Source organism: Vicugna pacos, chromosome 9 (genome assembly GCF_048564905.1).
Source record: "Vicugna pacos chromosome 9, VicPac4, whole genome shotgun sequence".
NCBI classification, from domain to species: Eukaryota; Metazoa; Chordata; class Mammalia; order Artiodactyla; family Camelidae; genus Vicugna; species Vicugna pacos.
Genome location: NC_132995.1, coordinates 29,818,235 through 29,836,320, shown reverse-complemented (window position 1 = coordinate 29,836,320; position 18,086 = coordinate 29,818,235).

Below are 18,086 nucleotides of genomic sequence, written 5' to 3'. Positions count from 1 at the left end.
GGAGCTGAGATTAGAGGCTCAGCAGGGAAGGGTGGGTGTCATCCTGTGGAACGCAAGGGGGAAAAGGAGGCTCTGGAGCACTTTCTTCGGGACAAGCATCACTCAGGGCTTCACACAGGTGGTTTCATGTAACCGCCACTAACCACACCCATTTTATAGATGAGGAGACTGAGGTAGCAAGAGGTTAAATACCAGCCTGGATGGGGCGGAATCAGGATTCGGCCCCCAGCAGTGTGGCTGCTGAGGTCATGCTGTTAACCCCTGCAGGGTCCTGCTGAAAGTGGAGGGTCTTTTCTGTAAATCTGTGTGCATGGCGGGGGGCGGGGGGACCAATTCTCTTTACTCATTTGGATCCACTTGCCTGTGGAGGAGGGAGGTGGTCAGCTGGGAGTCACCCCACTGAGGGTTGAGTGATGCTTTGAGGTCCCTTTATTCTTACTCTGGGTCCAGAGGGGTGGGTGGGGAGAAGCAGGGAGAGGAAGGAATGGAGAGAGAGAAGAGGCAGCACGCTACTGGAAATGATCCTTCTTTTTGGCCATAAAAACCTCAGCAATGGAGTAGGATTCTTTTAAGATGACATGGCAACTGGGCTAAAGAGAAGGAAAGAAGGGATTTGGCCTGCAAACGGATTGCAGAAGTTCCTTCTGCTCAGGCAGAGCCTGGTGTCTTCCAAGGAGGGAGCAGCAGAGCTGGGGGCCCCCTCGGCTGGCCCGAAGCCCTGCCCTCCCCCAGGGCCAGGAAACAGGCCTGGGCTTGCAGCTGGGGATCAGGAAGTGTGGGGCCTCTTTCTGCAGCTTTCTGGGGATAGGCCAAGTTCTGGTAACTGCTTTCAATTTTTTTTTTTTAAGACAATTCTGTTTTGTTTTTTTTTTTTTTTCTTTTTTTCCCTCCTCCCTCCTAATGGAAATTCACCCTGCAAAACAGGACGGTATCTGGTAAGAAGCTGCTCACAATGTCTGCCCTCAGGGCTCCTGGAAAAAGTCCTCAGCTGGTGGGGAGGTCTGGAGGCAGGGTGGTACTTATTTTACCAGCTCCTGAGGGGCGGAACTCACTCAGCTTCTCACCAAACCAAATGAAGGAGAGACTCCAGGTCCTTAGAAGTTCAGAGACATGGTGGTTTGTTTTGCTTCCTTCGGGGATGGTGCAAAATGCTCATTTAATTAAATTCAGGATCTCTGAGGGTTTTGAAAAACAAGATTTTTCATCCACCTCCAGCTGCTGCAGGCATGCTGCAATTTGCCAGGAAGTTCATCTGTAACAGGAAAAAGAACCCAGTTTTTTTTTTTTTTTGTGAAATTTATGAATTATAATTATCTCCTGCATTTTTTTAAATTAAAAAACCCCTTTTTTTGAGGGGAGGAGGTCATTAGGTCTATTTATTAATAATTATTATTATTATTAATGGGGGTACTCGGGATTGAACCGAGGACCTTGTTCATGTTAAGCATGCACTCTACCATTTGAGCTACACCCTTCCCCCATACCCAATTGCTTTTTAGGGATGTTCCAGTTGTGCCATAGGGGCCCAGTATCATTTATCTCAGTCCCTCTGAAGCTCATGTGCCTGGTGAAAGTGATCAGAATTATGTCCACTCAAATGAGCTTTAACGTCTTGAGAGAGAGGTCTGCACAGACTCTGCGTTACTTGAAAGCCACTGCTCTGTCCTGCTTCCCAAACTATTGGGAGAGGGGGGATTTGTTTACCAGTCACCTTTCTATCCACCTATCCTTTCATCTGTTTATTCATCCATCCTGCCCTCCATCCATCCACCCATCCTCTCATCCATCCAGTCCATTCAATCCATTTATCTATTATCCATTTGTCTGTTTACGTACTTACCCACCTACCTACCTACCTACGTACACATTCAGCTCTTCCCTTGGATTTTTCAGTTACATAAGGCAATAAATTTCCCATTTCAAACCAAATTCATTCATTAAGCAAGTGTTTATTGAGTTTTTAGTCTTCTCTATCACTCAGTCGTTCATTCCTTGCTTTATCCACCCATTAATCCAGCAGTTACTGGGAGACCACTCTGTGCCAAACTCCTTATTGGTAATAAAATATTGAAGTGCGTCTTTGTAGGAACACAGCCTGCAGCAGGGTGGTTCAGAGATCTTTCCAGCCCAGGTGTGACCTGAGTGGACCCTTCAAGAGTCAGTAGGAATTAGCTAGGGAAAGAGTGTTTCAGGAGAAAGGGAACATATGAGCCAGGATTGGAGGCTGCATGGGGCACGATGTGCAGCATTGCAGGAGCCTGAAGGGCACATCACACAGTGACAGGGAGGTGAGACTTGATAAATAAAAAGGATCAGATCATGTAGGGCCTTGTAAGTTTATACTGAGAGGCTGAGAGTTCCTCCTGATGATGATGAGGATTCCACTGAAGGACTTTAGGCAGAGGAATAATGCTAGGATATCAATTGCTTTTGTTCTATTTTTTAATTTTTATTTTATTTTATTTTTTAAACATTATTTTATTAATGGAGGTACTGGGGATTGAACCAAGGACCTCGCACACACTAAACATGCATTCTGCGGCTGAGCTATATCCCCCACCCCCATCAATCACTTTTGACTACTTTATATCTTGCTTTCTGGTAACAAATTCCATCTTTTCCCCTTGGGGAACTCTCTTCTCACCCACTCTCAGTCTATATGACCTGGCTGATTCCATTCTTGGGTTCAAGGCTGAGCATGGCAGGTGCCTAGTCAAAGGTCTGAAGGGGATCCAACCCAAAACAGTCCAATGAGTCTTTCTTGAGACATTTTGTTGACACAATTGGAAAGAGGTATTCACTTTCTTTTGGAGTTAATGAAACTGTAGGGTTTAAGCTTGGAACGTCTTAATGACAATTTTTCCACCCCTGGGGAGGGCCTGCTTGGGAATGAAGCCACAGAAGAGACCGGAGCTAAGAGAAGTAGAGACATATTCCTGATGGACTTGTTTGGGCAACTAGATGCGGCCATGTCAGAATCTATTACCATTCTTAGAAGATTTACGAAAGCCAATACATTCTCAGTTTCTTTTTCTTTTTTTCCTCTGAGAGTGGTTTGAATTCGGTTTCTGTCATTTTCAAAGGATTATGAGTAAATCAGATCAACTTAGATTTGTGCATTAGGTAGAGTAACTTGGTAGCTGTTTGAAGGATGGAGTTGAGAGGAATAAGGCTGGAAGCAGGAAAATCAATTAGGACGCAATTTCCTGACCTACGAAAGATATAGCAGGTAGCTATTCCTATGAAGAGCTATTTTGCAACTGTCCACAAAATCTCAGCGGCACACAAGCGTATGTTTTTTTCTTCTCACTCATGCATCTGTGGGCCACTGTGGTTCAGGTGATCTAGGCTACCTGCGGAGTGTTCACATGACACATAGAAGGAGCACAGGAGGCTGAGTCCAGCTGCATAGCCGCAGTCCTGTTCTCTTCTGCTCCACTGCCCCCAGAAAATCACGTGGTCCAAACCAATATCAACAGGATGGGGACATGCCCTTCTCTCATGGAGGGCGGCAGTGGGGTGAATATTTACTAAACAATAATCTGCTCTGACACAAAAGGAGTAGGGTGAAGAGGACAAATTCAAGCACTATTTAGGGGGTGAAATCAGCCTGTTTCGATGGTTGATTTTACATTGGGGTTGAAGGAGAAAGGAGTCAAATTTACTGCTTGGGTGATGGGGCTGACGATGGGGCCACCAAATGAGTAAAGGGACTCTGGGAGGAGGGACCAGTTTAGAGGGAAGATGAGGAGGTGAGTTTTGGAAGGGTTGAGTTTGAGATGCTTCTAAGACAAAATAAAAATGATTATATAGCTTGGTGACGGATGTTATCTAGACTTAACTCAGTGATCATTTTGCTATTTATACAAATATCGAATCATTACGTTGTACACCTGAAACAAACATAATGTTATATGCTGATTATACCTTAAAAAAAATCATAATAGCGAACACTTGTATTACTAGGTCCAGGCATTGTTCCAAATGCTTTATGTAAAGGACTTGTTTAATCCTTTCAACCACCCTATCCTCATGTTGCAGATTAAAACACAGAGGAGTGGATAATTTACCTGTCTTTCAGCTCTCAAAGACAGAGCAGGAACATGTACTAGGAAGTTTGGCTCCAGAGGGTGAGACTTGAAGAATTCATGTGGGAGTTGTGGGGACCCTCTTGACCCCCCCCTAAAGTTGGTATAAAGGTTATTTTAAAGTGGAAATATTTGGGCATAGAAGATGCAGAAACAAATCTTACCTGAATTCCCTTAGTTGCCTGAATCAGGGGCATTATGAAATACAGCTGCCCATTAAACCCTTTCCAAGGGGGTTCTGTGAAAATTCAGTTGCCCAGAAGACAGACTGTTTATTCTCATTAGCATCAAAAAGCCCAGGAGAACCTTCTGAACTCACCCACTGAAGACCTAACCACCCCCCCCCTTTTGTTAAATTGGTATATTTACACATTTCCTTTGGGCTATTCCAGGAGTTTTCCTGACTGGAACTCTCAAGTGCACATGTGAAAATAAACCTGGTCTTTTCTCTTGTTAATCTTTTTCTCAGTCAATTTATCAGGCCCCCAACTGCTGGACGAGAGTTGGAAGAGGAAAAGTTTTCTTCCCAACAAAGAGGAAAATTTTCTTCCCTTTTGGCAACAAAGATGGGATGGTTAGTGCTCCCCACTCTCTGGAGACTGCCCCGAGATCCCAGGACCTCTGCCCACGCCAGTAAAGGTTAACTTTGTTCCACTGTCACAATCCTGTATCTCCGCCAGGGTCCAGCCGAGCAGGGACAGCAAGAGCCTCTCCTTGCCTCTTTGAACAAGATTTCCTGAAGTTTAGATTTACAAAAGAAAACGTTTAGTTAAAACCAGTTCTTTGGATATGGGGACTCTTGTTGCAGGTTGTGTCCATCTCTTGTGCCACAGTTTTGTGATGTCTAGGAGTGTTATTTGTTTCCCAAAAACATGGCTTTGGAAATTGAAAAGAGCATTCTCTCTGGTTTTTCCACCTGCTGGGGGTGGGGTGTAGATTGTCAGGTCTGCTGCCAACCATAAGGTGTCAGGCCCTGAGGAATTGTAGTCAGCTGGACAGAAATGTGGGTAGCTTACAGCTGGGGTTCTACTGACTATTCCAGCTTTCAGCGGGTTCATCTAAGTCTAAATCCTAAAGGGTCTCATCCTATAAGGACCCTGTCTCTTCCCCCATTGCCTTTTGCTCATCGCTTATGGCGACAGAGAGCCTTCTTTCCCTCTCCCTGGCTACCTTTGGGTATGAGTGTTGCATCTTCCGTGCTCTCTAGCCTCCATAGTTAAGCCATAAAAATGCTAATGGCTTGAGTCACAGCTGAAATGAGTATACTTTCTGAGGCTGGGTTACAATGTAGCATCTTTGTTTTTGGAAGTTACCTCTTGGCCTAGAAGTTCTTCCTGCCTTCCGTTTTGAGGCCGCTTAATTTTCACTCCTTGATCCTGTTCCTTTCATTAGAAATTTTCAATAGACTGAATTTTCCCCTTCTCAATCTCCCATTGACCATGGCACTAACTCTGTCTGCTTCCCTTCTTGTTGGCACGACTTTTCGAAGGATAATTTAGAACTTCAATGGCTCCTTTGAGAAAATGTTCATCTCCCAAGCTGGATTTTCTAAGAGATTTTTGCTTCCCATTTCAGCCCTTCAACTGCCTATAGTCACTGGAACTTTAGGTAACCCTTGTCCCTCCTCAAGGGCTCTCAAGGGACTCAAGGACACCCAGAAGCAACCACATGGGGTTGAAAAAGAAAGAAAAAGACTAATTACAGACTAAATTTAGTCCATAGCCTCCATAAGATTATATGTCAAGGAAAAAGGAAAAATCTTAAAAATTTCCACCACGAATATTGGAAACAGTGTTAGCCCTCATATTGAGCAGGTAACTTGTTCCACCTGCCAGAGCCATGATTAGGTTAAAAATATAAAGTAGGACAAAGATGAGAGCCAACTCTTGTATTTATTCATTTTTTCTCTTTAAATATTAATTATTTGATTTTTTAAATTGACATGTAGTCAGTTATAATGTGTCCATTTCTGGTGTACAGCATAATATCCCAGTCATACATATATATACGTATATTCATTTTCATATTCTTTTTCATTAAAGGTTATTACAAGATTATTATTACTAAATATAGTGCCCAACTCTTATATTTAAATTAATGAATTTTATATTATTGTAGGTCTTAGTTTGGGCTGCTGTGACAAGATAACATAGACTGGGAGGCTCAAACAGCAAACATTTATTTCTCACAGTTCTGGAGGCTGGAAGTCCAAGATCAGGGGGTCGGTGTGGTAGTTGTGATGAGAGCCCGTTTTCTGGCTTGTGGATAGTGGCTTTCTCCTTGTTTTCCCACATGAGAAAGAAAGAGAAGGAAAGAGAAAGAAAGAGCGCTCTCTTGTGTTTCTTCTCGTAAGGACACTAATCCAATTCACAAGGGCTCTGCCATCACGCCTTGATTAGCTCCTGAAGTTTCCATCTCCAAATACCATCACGTTAGGAATTAGAATTTCAGCATATGAATTTTGGGGGACATCAACATTCAGTTTACAGTCCTGTACTTATGCCTTATTCATGGCTAAAAACTCAGATGAAACCTGTAAGATCTCTATTTGCATTTGCCTGTATGTTATGTATATGTGATATTTTTTCTACCTCTGTATGGTATTACCAAAGTAACAAAGGAAATTCATTCTAATTGGCTTAGAGAAAATAAGCACTTACATAAATTAAATATCACTCAAACTCAGAAATATAGGAACTAACTAAATTATTTTCAAGTTCACATGATTTGGGTAAATGTTAAACAAGACCTTCTGAGGTACCAGCACAGAGTATGATACAAGCATACGTTCTTATTCTGCTTGGATTTTCTGGTCAAATAAACTAATATTATATTTGTTAGATGTTTAAGATTATAAGACTTACAGACTTGATTCTTTTTTTTTGAGGTGATGGACTTCATTGTTTTATTTTTTAAACATTTTTTAATTGAGTTTGTCATTTTACAATGTATCAAATTCCAATGTAGAGCACAAGTTTTTAGTTATACATGAACATACGTATATTCATTGTCACATTTTTTTTCGCTGTGAGCTACCACGAGATCCTGTATCTATTTCCCTGTGCTATACAGTATAATCTTGTTTATCTATGCTATATATGCCTGTCAGTATCTACAAATTTTGAACTCCCAGTCTGTCCCTTCCCACCCCCTACCCCCTTGGCAGCCACAAGTTTGTATTCTATAAGACTTATGGACTTGATTCTAATCAAAATTGAGTCATTATTCTGGCAATGATTATGTTTTATAATAAATATGTCAAAATAGTTTCCAAAATCTTTTTGCTTATTTGCAACCTTAAAGCTATATTAAGTGATAGATATTCATTAAATATCTTGATCACTTCTAAGTAAGATAAAATACTGAAACATTAAATACTGAACATAAATTTATGTACTTTTGGCTTCTTATTTTTACATAAAGACTAATGATACTTGGACCTGTTAATAAACGTGTTCTTTTACCAAATAGTGAAGTTGTATTATGAAGAAGCATATGTCTCTGGAAATTGTGAGATGGTGTATTCATAATTTTTTCTTATCAACTATAGAATGCTGGTATATCACAGACAGTTCACAGTTGTCTATTTCCTAGTTTTCTCTGAAAAGTAAAAGTCCTGGTTTACATACTGACTATAGTCTACTTCTAAAAATGTAATTATAATTTGGTTGTCTTTCTGATGGCAGAGGGAAGATAAATAGCTGTCTTCAAATATTTGAACTGGACCCATATGGAAATTCTGTAGGCTTAATCTGTATCATCCCTGAAGTGGAAACCAGAAATAATGAGTGGAAATTACGTACAGGCAGATTGCAACTCAGTATAAATAACTTTGAATAGTTAAAGATATTCAGTAATGGAATGGGTTGTTTTGAGAAATGATGAGTTTCCTGTTTTGGGGGTGTGTTTAAAAAGAGACTGGACAGTTCTTTGCCATGATTGTGTGGGACTGTTCAAGCACAGAGCAGGGTTGGACTGGACTGGAAAAAGTATAGAGTGGTGGTTAAGGGCCTGCATTCAAAGTGTGGCTTGGCCACTGACCATTTATGTGGCCTTGGGGAGATTATTTATCCATTCTGATCCTCAGTTTTTTCATCTGCTAAATGTTATATAGTATTACAATTTGTATATGCTATATATACACATATAATAGAAAAATATATATGATACATATATAGATGTATTATATACATGTAATATAATATCAAGTTATTTTAAAGATTAAATGAGATGATGAGGAGTATATGGCATAGACTAGATAATAAATCATAGTGGCTATCATGATAGCCATTATATCATTTATATATTTATATGTGTAGGTGAATATTCATCAGGATACATTCCCAGATATGTTGATAGCTGGCTATGAGAAAAAGGGTTCGGTGGTCAAGTAAGTTTGGTGTGAAATAAAATTCATATTTTGTTGCAAGACAAGGAAAGTTTGTTTGTTTGTTTGTTTATTTATTGTGGGGGGGTAGTTAGGTTTATTTATTTATTTGGTTTTTCATTGGAGGTACTGGGGATTGAACCCAGGACCTCGTGCATGCTAAGCATATGCTCTACAACTTGAACTATACCCTTCCCCCTCCCACTTCTTTAAAAATTTTTTTTTAAATTGACGTATAGTCAGTTACAATGTATCAATTTCTGGTGTACAGCACAATGTCCCAGTCATGCAGATGCATACATATATTTGTTTTCATATTCTTTTTCATTACAGGTCATTATAAGATACTGAATATAATTCCCTGTGCTATACAGAAGAAACTTTTTAAAAAATCTATTTTTATATATAGTAGCTAACATTTGCAAATCTCATACTCCCAAATGTATCCTTTCCCATCCCCTTTCCTTGGTAACCATAAGATTGTTTACTATGTCTGTGAGTCTGTTTCTGTTTTGTAGATGAGTTCATAGTGTCCTTTTTTTTCTTTTATGAGTGATATCATATGGTATTTTTCTTTCTCTTTCTGGCTTACTTCACTTAGAATGACAATCTCTAGGCCCGTATATATTGCTGCAAATGGCATTATTTTATTGCTTTTTTATGGCTGAATAGTATTCCATTGTATAAATACAACACAACTTCTTTATCCAGTCATCTGTTGATGGACTATCAGATTGCTTCCATGTCTTGGCTATTGTATATAGTGCTGCTATGAACATTGGCATGCATATAACTTTCCAATTAGAATTCCCTCTGGATATATACCCAGAAGTAGGATTGCTGGATCATATTGTAAGTCTATTATTAGTTTTCTGAGGAATCTCCATACTGTTTTCTGTAATGGCTATACCAAAGTACATTCCCACCAGCAGTGTAGGCCCCCTAGGCCCCCACCCACTTCTAATTCACCACTAAGCCCAGTTTTTCTCTCTGTCTATCTCGTTGACTCCATATTCTTTATTCCACTTCTGCCACTATCACCTAGACCAAGTTTCCATTCTCTCTCACCTGGGCTATATTAACAGCCTTTGAATGAGTCTCTGATGCAGCTATGGCTCAGCTGCAACCCATCTTCCTCCTACAACCAGTGGGATATTTTCTTTTTTTTTTTAACACTTTTTTATTGATTTGTAATCATTTTACAATGTTGTGTCAAATTCCAGTGTTCAGCACAATTTTTCAGTCATACATGGACATATACACACTCATTGTCACATTTTTTTCTCTGTGAGCTACCATAACATTTTGTGTATATTTCCCTCTGCTATACAGTATAATCTTGATTATCTATTCTACAATTTTGAAATCCCAGTCTATCCCTTCCCACCCTCCGCCCCCCTGGCAACCACGAGTCTGTATTCTCTGTCTATGAGTCTATTTCTGTCCTGTATTTATGCTTTGTTTTTGTTTGTTTGTTTTTGTTTTTGTTTTTGTTTTTTACATTCCACATATGAGCGATCTCATATGGTATTTTTCTTTCTCTTTCTGGCTTACTTCACTTAGAATGACATTCTCCAGGAGCACCCACATTGCTGCAAATGGCATTATGTTGTCGGTTTTTATGGCTGAGTAGTATTCCATTGTATAAATATATCACTTCTTCTTTATCCAGTCATCCTTTGATGGACATTTAGGCTGTCTCCATGTCTTGGCTATTGTAAATAGTGCTGCTATGAACATTGGGGTGCAAGTGTCATCCTGAAGTAGGGTTCCTTTGGATATATGCCCAGGAGCGGGATTCCTGAGTCATATGGTAAGTCTATTCCTGGTCTTTTGAGGAATCTCCATACTGTTTTCCACAGTGGCTGAACCAAACTGCATTCCCACCAGAAGTGTAGGAGGTTCCCCTTTCTCCACAGCCTCTCCAGCATTTGTCATTTGTGGATTTTTGAATGACGGCCATTCTGACTGGTGTGAGGTGATACCTCATTGTAGTTTTGATTTGCATTTCTCTGATAATTAGTGATATTGAGCATTTTTTCATGTGCCTTTTGATCATTTGTATGTCTTCCTTGGAGAATTGCTTGTTTAGGACTTCTGCCCACTTTTGGATTGGGTTGTATATTTTTTTCTTATTGAATCATATGAGCTGCTTATATATTCTGGAGATCAAGCCTTTGTCAGTTTCATTTGCAAAAATTTTCTCCCATTCCATAGGTTGTCTTCTTGTTTTACTTATGGTTTCCTTTGCTGTGCAGAAGCTTGTAAGTTTCATTAGGTCCCATTTGTTTCAGTGGGATATTTTCAAAACACACATATAATAACTTACCACCTGATGCCAACAAAACAAAACAAAGAAGCTCTATTCCACGGTTTTACTAAAGATCAAAATTCTTATGTGGTCTGCAAACCCATATAAAGACAGTCCTTCAGTTATCCCTCCAGCCTCACATTCTTACTTTTTACATGCTAGCTACACAGAACAACTTTTCACCTTAAATGCATCCCATTCCCTTTTGAGATATTGCATTTGCTACTCCTTGGCCTTTTTGGCATCGTGACTCTGACCCTTCCATCATATTTCAGTCTATTCTCACTTCCCCAGGGAAGCCTTCCTTAACGTCTCTGCCAAGTCGATTCTCCGTGAACCTGTTCTTTGCAGCACTGTCACAGCTGTCATTTCACATTCATTTATGAGATCTGTTGTCAGTCTTCCCCAGCTCAGTCTCCGTGAGAGCAAAAAGTGTTTTCTACCAACCCATTACCAACCCATCTAAAAGGGGGCCTACCCTGTGGTAGCACTCAGTAAAAACTTGATAGATACATGGGTAGACTTTTGAAATACTTTGAATTGAGGTTTAATATGGAAAAGGGAACATAGCATGTGTGTCCAGTGAATTTCTACGAAGTGATGAATAGACTTGTAGGAAGTTTCTTTTCAGGTTTTGGATTCTTAAACTTAGCTGAAGAGAAATAGTAAAGATAGCTATAGGAAGTGAGCACTAGAGGGCAACAGAAGCAAAGTAATGAAGAGCCAGTTCCGCCAGGCTCCGGTCCAGGAAAACAGTGGATGCCCTGCAGTTTCTCAAAAGTGCAAAGGATTCTGGGAAACACCTTTGAGGTGCTCAGCAAGCAGAGAAATGCCTTATTATTGCTGTTGCCTAACTGTGCTGGTTAGTACCCTTTAGATACGAGGACAATATGTGTGGGTAATCTAAGGAATATCCAGAGATGTGAAGGAGACAGAAATCTGCCCCAGCAGTCACATAAAGAGTGTCCCGGTGGGAGGGTATAGCTCGGGTAGTAGAGTGCATGCTTAGCATACACGAGGTCATGGGTTCAATCCCCAGCACTTCCTCTAAAAATAAACAATAAAACCTAGTTACCTCCCCCCTGCAAAAGATAAATAACAATAACAATTAATTTTTAAAAATAAAGGTTATTAAAAAAAAAAGAGGATATCAAAGAACTAGAATGAGCTGCAGTAATGACCTGGCCATATTGTCACCCCTTAAGAGTGTACATCTGCTACTCCCTACTCTTGAGATGCTGTTGTACTTAACGACTCTTCTGTCTCTGTTTCTGTTTCAATGACTCTCCCCCTATATTTGACTTCCAACTGCCTCCTCTTCACTTTTGCTGCCTTTCTCCAGCCTTCCACCCCTAAATACCTTATACCAAAGTCTGTTTTGAGCTGCTATTAGTGATCAGGTAGTGGTCAAGTAATTATCCACCATCCATCTGGTTGTAATTGGACTTATGTCCAGCCTGCTATACTCAGCAGTGTAGACAGGGTAGAAGGGCATATAACACTAACTACCACAACTTTTTGGAAGGAATCCCCTGTGGCTTCTTTCCTTAGGGGGATGACAAGCACTGATTTGTTCTCCAAAACACTTGAAAATGAATTAAAAGCGCTACCAACCCATTACCGACCCAGCTAAGAAGCCTCAGGCTACATTTCCTTGAATCATTATTCTTATTGGTTACTGAGTATACACCACCCTCCATTCATTCTGGCCTAAAGGACTTTGAGACTCAGACATTTTTGTTTGTCTAGATTAGGCCGATTGCAAACTGTGTGCCCTTAGGCTAGTCACTTAACCTCTCTGAGCCACGGTTTCCTTATCTGTAGGATGTGGGTGGTCATTACCTTCCTTGGTTAACCGTTAAGATCAACATTGTAAACTGACTATAACTCAATAAAATAAAACTAAAAAAAAAAAAAGATTAAGGTGAGAGCTCTTTGCAAGCTGTAGGCCACTGGATCAGTGGCTCTCAACCTCAGCAGTCCATCAGAACCACTGTGGTACTTGAAAAACATACAGATGTCCAGTCCCTACCTCTGGAAATGCTGACTTGCTAGGTCTGGTTTGATGCTTGAGTGGCATGATTAAAATACCCCGTAAGTGATTCCACTGCTTATGCTGAGTTAAGATTCTCTGCACTTCACCCAAGATAGACGGTACTTCTGTCATCCAGTACAACCCAAGAGCCCAAGGTTGTTACTCCTTCCCACTTAGCTATCCCCTGGTCATCATTCTTGGCAGAAATTAGCTTGCATTAAAGTACTCAGTTGCCTCAGGGATCCTGCTCTAGAGCATATGACAAAGGTACACTCTCTGAGGCTAATGACCCTGGTCAGGGCAAAAGTCATGGGCAGGGCGTGTCAATGAGAGAAGGCGTGTACACACCTGAGAGCAGACGTTTACATCTCAGGGGAGTTGAGGTCCAAGTTCAGGGCATACCTGTGGAGGGAACAGTAACTCTAGGGAAAGTCAAGCCAAATGAAGGTGAGTTCAGGCCCTTCTTCTTTTGGGAAGGAGGAGTTTCAACATCCCCAAACCCCACCAACGTGTCCTTTCTAATGAGCTGGCTCAGAAAAACCCTATTTCCTCCCGTGAAAACGCAGATTAAACAAAAATCAATTCCAATTTAAATGTATTCCAACCTTTTCATATTATAGTTGTAGAGCTAATTGCTCTGAATTGTCATAGGCTGTAGGGCAGAAAGGCATCATTAAAGTGCTAAGATTCTTCCCATGAAATGGATTCGTCCCAGAGAGAGAGGGCCACTGATGAGTTCTGCTTAAGTAGGTTGTTTTGGAGGTGGATTAAAAAAAAAAAAATCTTTGGAGAAAACTCTCAAATTTGCAACAGGTGACACTTTGATGGAGCTTGTGTTCTTAACAAACAGTGATTGCAGGGGTCAGTGCTTTGGAGTTTTCATTGATCCATCCCTTCATTCATTCTTCTTTCATTAACTCCTTTTTTTATTTGACAGATATTCTGTGCTTACCATATGCCAGACTTTGTGGTGACCCTGGAGATCTGGTGGTGAGAAAAAGGAGACGTAATTTTATTCTTCATGATGTTTATAGCCTAGTAGGGATGCTAATCAAATAAATAAATGTGAAATTCCAACTGTGAAAAATGCATTTGAACCAAAAATGAGTTTGACTGTGGGATATCAGGGCAGCTTGCTCTGAGAAAATCTTGGTGTGTGTTGAGATCTCCAGATCTCAGGGATGACTAGGTGTTGACCATGCTGAGGGGTTAGCATGTGCAAAGGCCCTATGGTGTAAGGACTTTTGACTACTAAGAGAAGAAAGTCAGTGTTCCTGGAGCTCAGAGAGAGACAGGCATCAGTGTGAGATGAGATTGGAGAGAGAATGAGAGGCCACACTATGCTGGACATTAGGCCACAGTTATACTGTTGGTCTTTATCTTGAGAGTAATAAGAACCCTCTGACATGGATTTAATCAGTGTGGCGTGCAATGGAGGAGGATGTGAGTAATACTATGGACACAAGAAGTGAGACCAGTTAGGAGTTTATCACTGTCCACGGGCAGGAGATAGGAACTTCAAGGGAGGCTGGACCAATCCCCTCCTGAGAGCGGACTGGACACTTCTCCAAAGGCCAGGCACGTTGGCAGTTAGTTCCTCCAGGGGCTGGGCTGCATACCCTAAACAACGTCTCCGCCTTGCCTCAGCTTTCTTCACAGCATCTTAGGGACTGCACAGCAAGGCTTCCCCAGCTCCTCCCTTCTCAAAGAGGAATGGGAAGAGAATGCGCTGTCAGCAATTTTATTTGCTTTGTGCTTTTAGAATTTATTTGAAGGTCCTGAAGACCTCCTGGTGGATATGAGCCAAAGCATTTGAGTAACAGTCCGGAACTCGTGAGACGAGCCCAAGTAAGACAGAGTTGCTCTTTTTCTCTTTTTTCCAAATCTGTGTGCTTATTAAAAATCATCTACTAAGAGATATTAGATGAAAAATTAGGAACATGATGTGATTGGCTGTATTTTAATCTACATTAGTCTCTTTTGTTTACATCTTAAAAAAAATCTTTACTGAGCTGTAATTCACATGCCATAAAGTTCACTCCTTTAAAATGTTCCATTCAGTGCTTTTCAGTATGTTCACAGAGTTGTGCGAATATGTTTAAAAAGTGCCATTTTTCCTTTCATCTAAAATTCTTGTTAATTTATAGGCAAGCTTTCTATTATAGAAAGTTTCAAACTTATATAAATTAAGAGACCAGAAGATGAAGTTCCGGGTACTTAATACCCAGCTTCAGCAGTTTTGAACCCAAGCCAGTCTCATTTTCTATACCCTCCTTCTCCACTGGGTGACTTTGAAGCCAGTCTCAGATGTTAATTTCAGCTGCAAATATCACACTATGACTCTTCTGTTTAAGAAAATTAACAGAATATTACTATCAGCCAAAAAATATTAACAATAATTCATTAATATCATCAAATATCCAGTGAAATTTCCCTGAGTGAGTCCTCTTTCTCGCTTTTCCTTCCTTGTTTCCTTCCTTCCATCCTCTCTTCCTCCCTTCTTTCTTTTCTTTAAACAAATGGTTTGTTTAAATTAGAATCCAAGCAAATCTCGTATATGGTTGATATATGGCCTGTGGTTGATATACCTGTCTCTTTTTTTTTTTTGAGTAAAGGTAGGTTTATTCAGAGAGATACATTGAAAGGCAAGAGAAAGGCCTCGAGGTGTGGGGGCTGGGTGCTCAGATTAAAAGTAGGTACACATTACATAGACAGACTGCGGGCCATCTCTGAATGGAGAGAGAGGGAGAGGGGCAGCCGCTAGGCTCCTGTTGGCAGTTTTTATGGGCTTGGTAGCTTCATATGCTAATAAGTGGAAGGACCAGTCAAAGTAGCCTGAGGAAGGTGCTGGGATTCCCAGGAAGTTGGCCATTTCCCACTCTTTTGAGCTTTTGTGGCTAGCCTTGGGACTGCCATGGTGCCTTTGGGTGTGTTATTCACCATGTTAATATATTACAATGAGCATATAATGAAGCTCAAGATCTGTTAGAAGTTAAAGCTCCCATCATCTTGAGCCTCAAGGCCTAATGGGAGTTGAATCTATCACCATTTTGATGTTAATTGCTGTAGCATTCCTTGAATGGCTGTGCCCTGCCCCCTTCCTGTCTGATTCCTCACTCAGAGATTTTACTCCCATAATCTTATGGGGTTGCAGAGGGGCGAAGGTCCGTCTTCTGAAACTGCTTCCAGGCTGAGTAGGGGCATTGACCCTGCCTATCAGGGAGTGAAAATCTCTGAATGTTTAATCTAGCGGCCCCAGGGGCAGGACAGCCTTTTGTGTTTGTATCCAAGGGCTGAGGGTATGGGCTAGAATCCTCTTGTCTCTTTTTTCTTTGCAATTTATTAAAAAAAAATTTATTTTAGGGGGGGAGGTAATTAGGTTCATTTATTTATTTTAATGGAGGTACTGGGAATTGAAGCCAGGCCCTCGTGAATGCTAAGTGCACACTCTACCTCTGAGCTATAGCCTTCTCCCCTGCAATTTATTTGTTGAAGAAATTGAGTTATTTGCTCTACCGAATTTCCCTAAAGTGTTTATTTATTTATTTATTTAAAATGTTTATTTTTAATAGCAGGCCAAAGTAGAAGAGGGGATGGATTTTGAAGCATGGACTTTGGAGAGTCATGTGTATCTGGGTTCACATCCTGGCTCTGTCCCTTACTTGCTGTGTGGCCTTGGGGAAACAACTCAACTGCCTCAGCAGGCAACGAAGGGACATTATGTGGAAGACTAAGTCAGATAATGCGTGGAAGTGCGTGGCACACAGTAGGGGCTCAATAAACCCTCCTCCTCTTCTTTTTATTTATTTTTATAATTTTTAAAATAATTTATTTTATTTATATTTAATACATTGTACTAGATAATGATATTATTTTTATAGTATTAAATAACATGTATTATATAATACAATTATGTATGCATAGAATGTGATTTATATATAACTATGAAATATATTTTAAATTTTTAAAATTTATTTTTGTCATCATTTTTATTTTCAAGTGAAGACAGAAGTCATTGATCCTCAGCCCTGGCTGTTCTTGACTTGAGAAATTGATGGACAGTTACTCTTTGAGAGTTTAAAGGAGGGCTGGAGGCCTGGGGAGAATTATACTTGGGACTGTAGCAGAAACAGAGCCCTCTGCAGAGCTGAGAGGACTTCTCCGTTACTGCTCACCTCCACACCACCTTTGACCATCCTCCTGGCCCTGCTGTTATGCCCACGGTCATTAGGTAGTCGACACTTTTCTGAGACATGGGAAGGCAGGTGATAAAGTAAACCATGCTGCAGTATGAGCCATCCAAATCTTGTCCCTTCAGGGAATATTAAAAAAGGAACTTGGAAGAGGGTAATATTTAATCTAGATAAAATCATCTGGGACTGAAGGGGCATATTCAGGCACTATGAGACTCAGAGGGAGGGACATATTTTTGTGTACAGGGCACTCAAATACTACCAAAAAGGTGATCTTTGCTCTATTCATCCATCCATCCGTCCGTCCATCCATCCATCCATCCATCCATCCATTCATCAGTGAGCATTCATCTCCTGTGTGGATACACAAAGCCTCTGGTATCTGTTTCAAATTGAGTCTAATGCCCACGTGGTCTCTTGACTCTGCTCCACACCTGTTTACAAAGAATCTCCAGCTTGAAGATGAATTCAGTTGCTTCTGGTGACAGAGACTTGACTGTGATTCCTCAACAGAATCTAGCCCCAGACTCTGTGATTTTTCCCATCCTGTGTTCAGAATATAGCTTCCTTTCATGGCTGCTTAATTATTATGGCCCAGAAGACCATAATACTAAATTAAAGTGAAACGTAATTGCTCTGCTGGTTTTCACATCTGCCAGAATTCAGCTGATAACAACAGGATTCCATGTGCATCTCCAAGTAAGAATTTGCTGTTAGTGACGGGAGGAAGAAAGAGAAAAAACTTTCCTTTCCACATTTGCCCTGCAGCCAGGCTGACACAACAAAAATGGAACACAATCAGTACAGGCATAAAATTCTATGACAAAAGGAAACTTGTGAAATAGAAAAATGGATTTCTTGGGGGGGAAACATAACTTTCTCTGAGAACACTGCATTTAGAAAAAGAATTTCGTAGTCTGAGGATATTAAGATCATTAAAAGTTGCAGATTTTTTTGGGGGGTGTGGGGTGTGGGCATGGAGTCTCTTAATAACCTACTTCCCAACATTCTCCTTCAAATCTATATTAAAGTTAATCATCAATTGAAGGCCAGAAATGATATTGGAAAATCA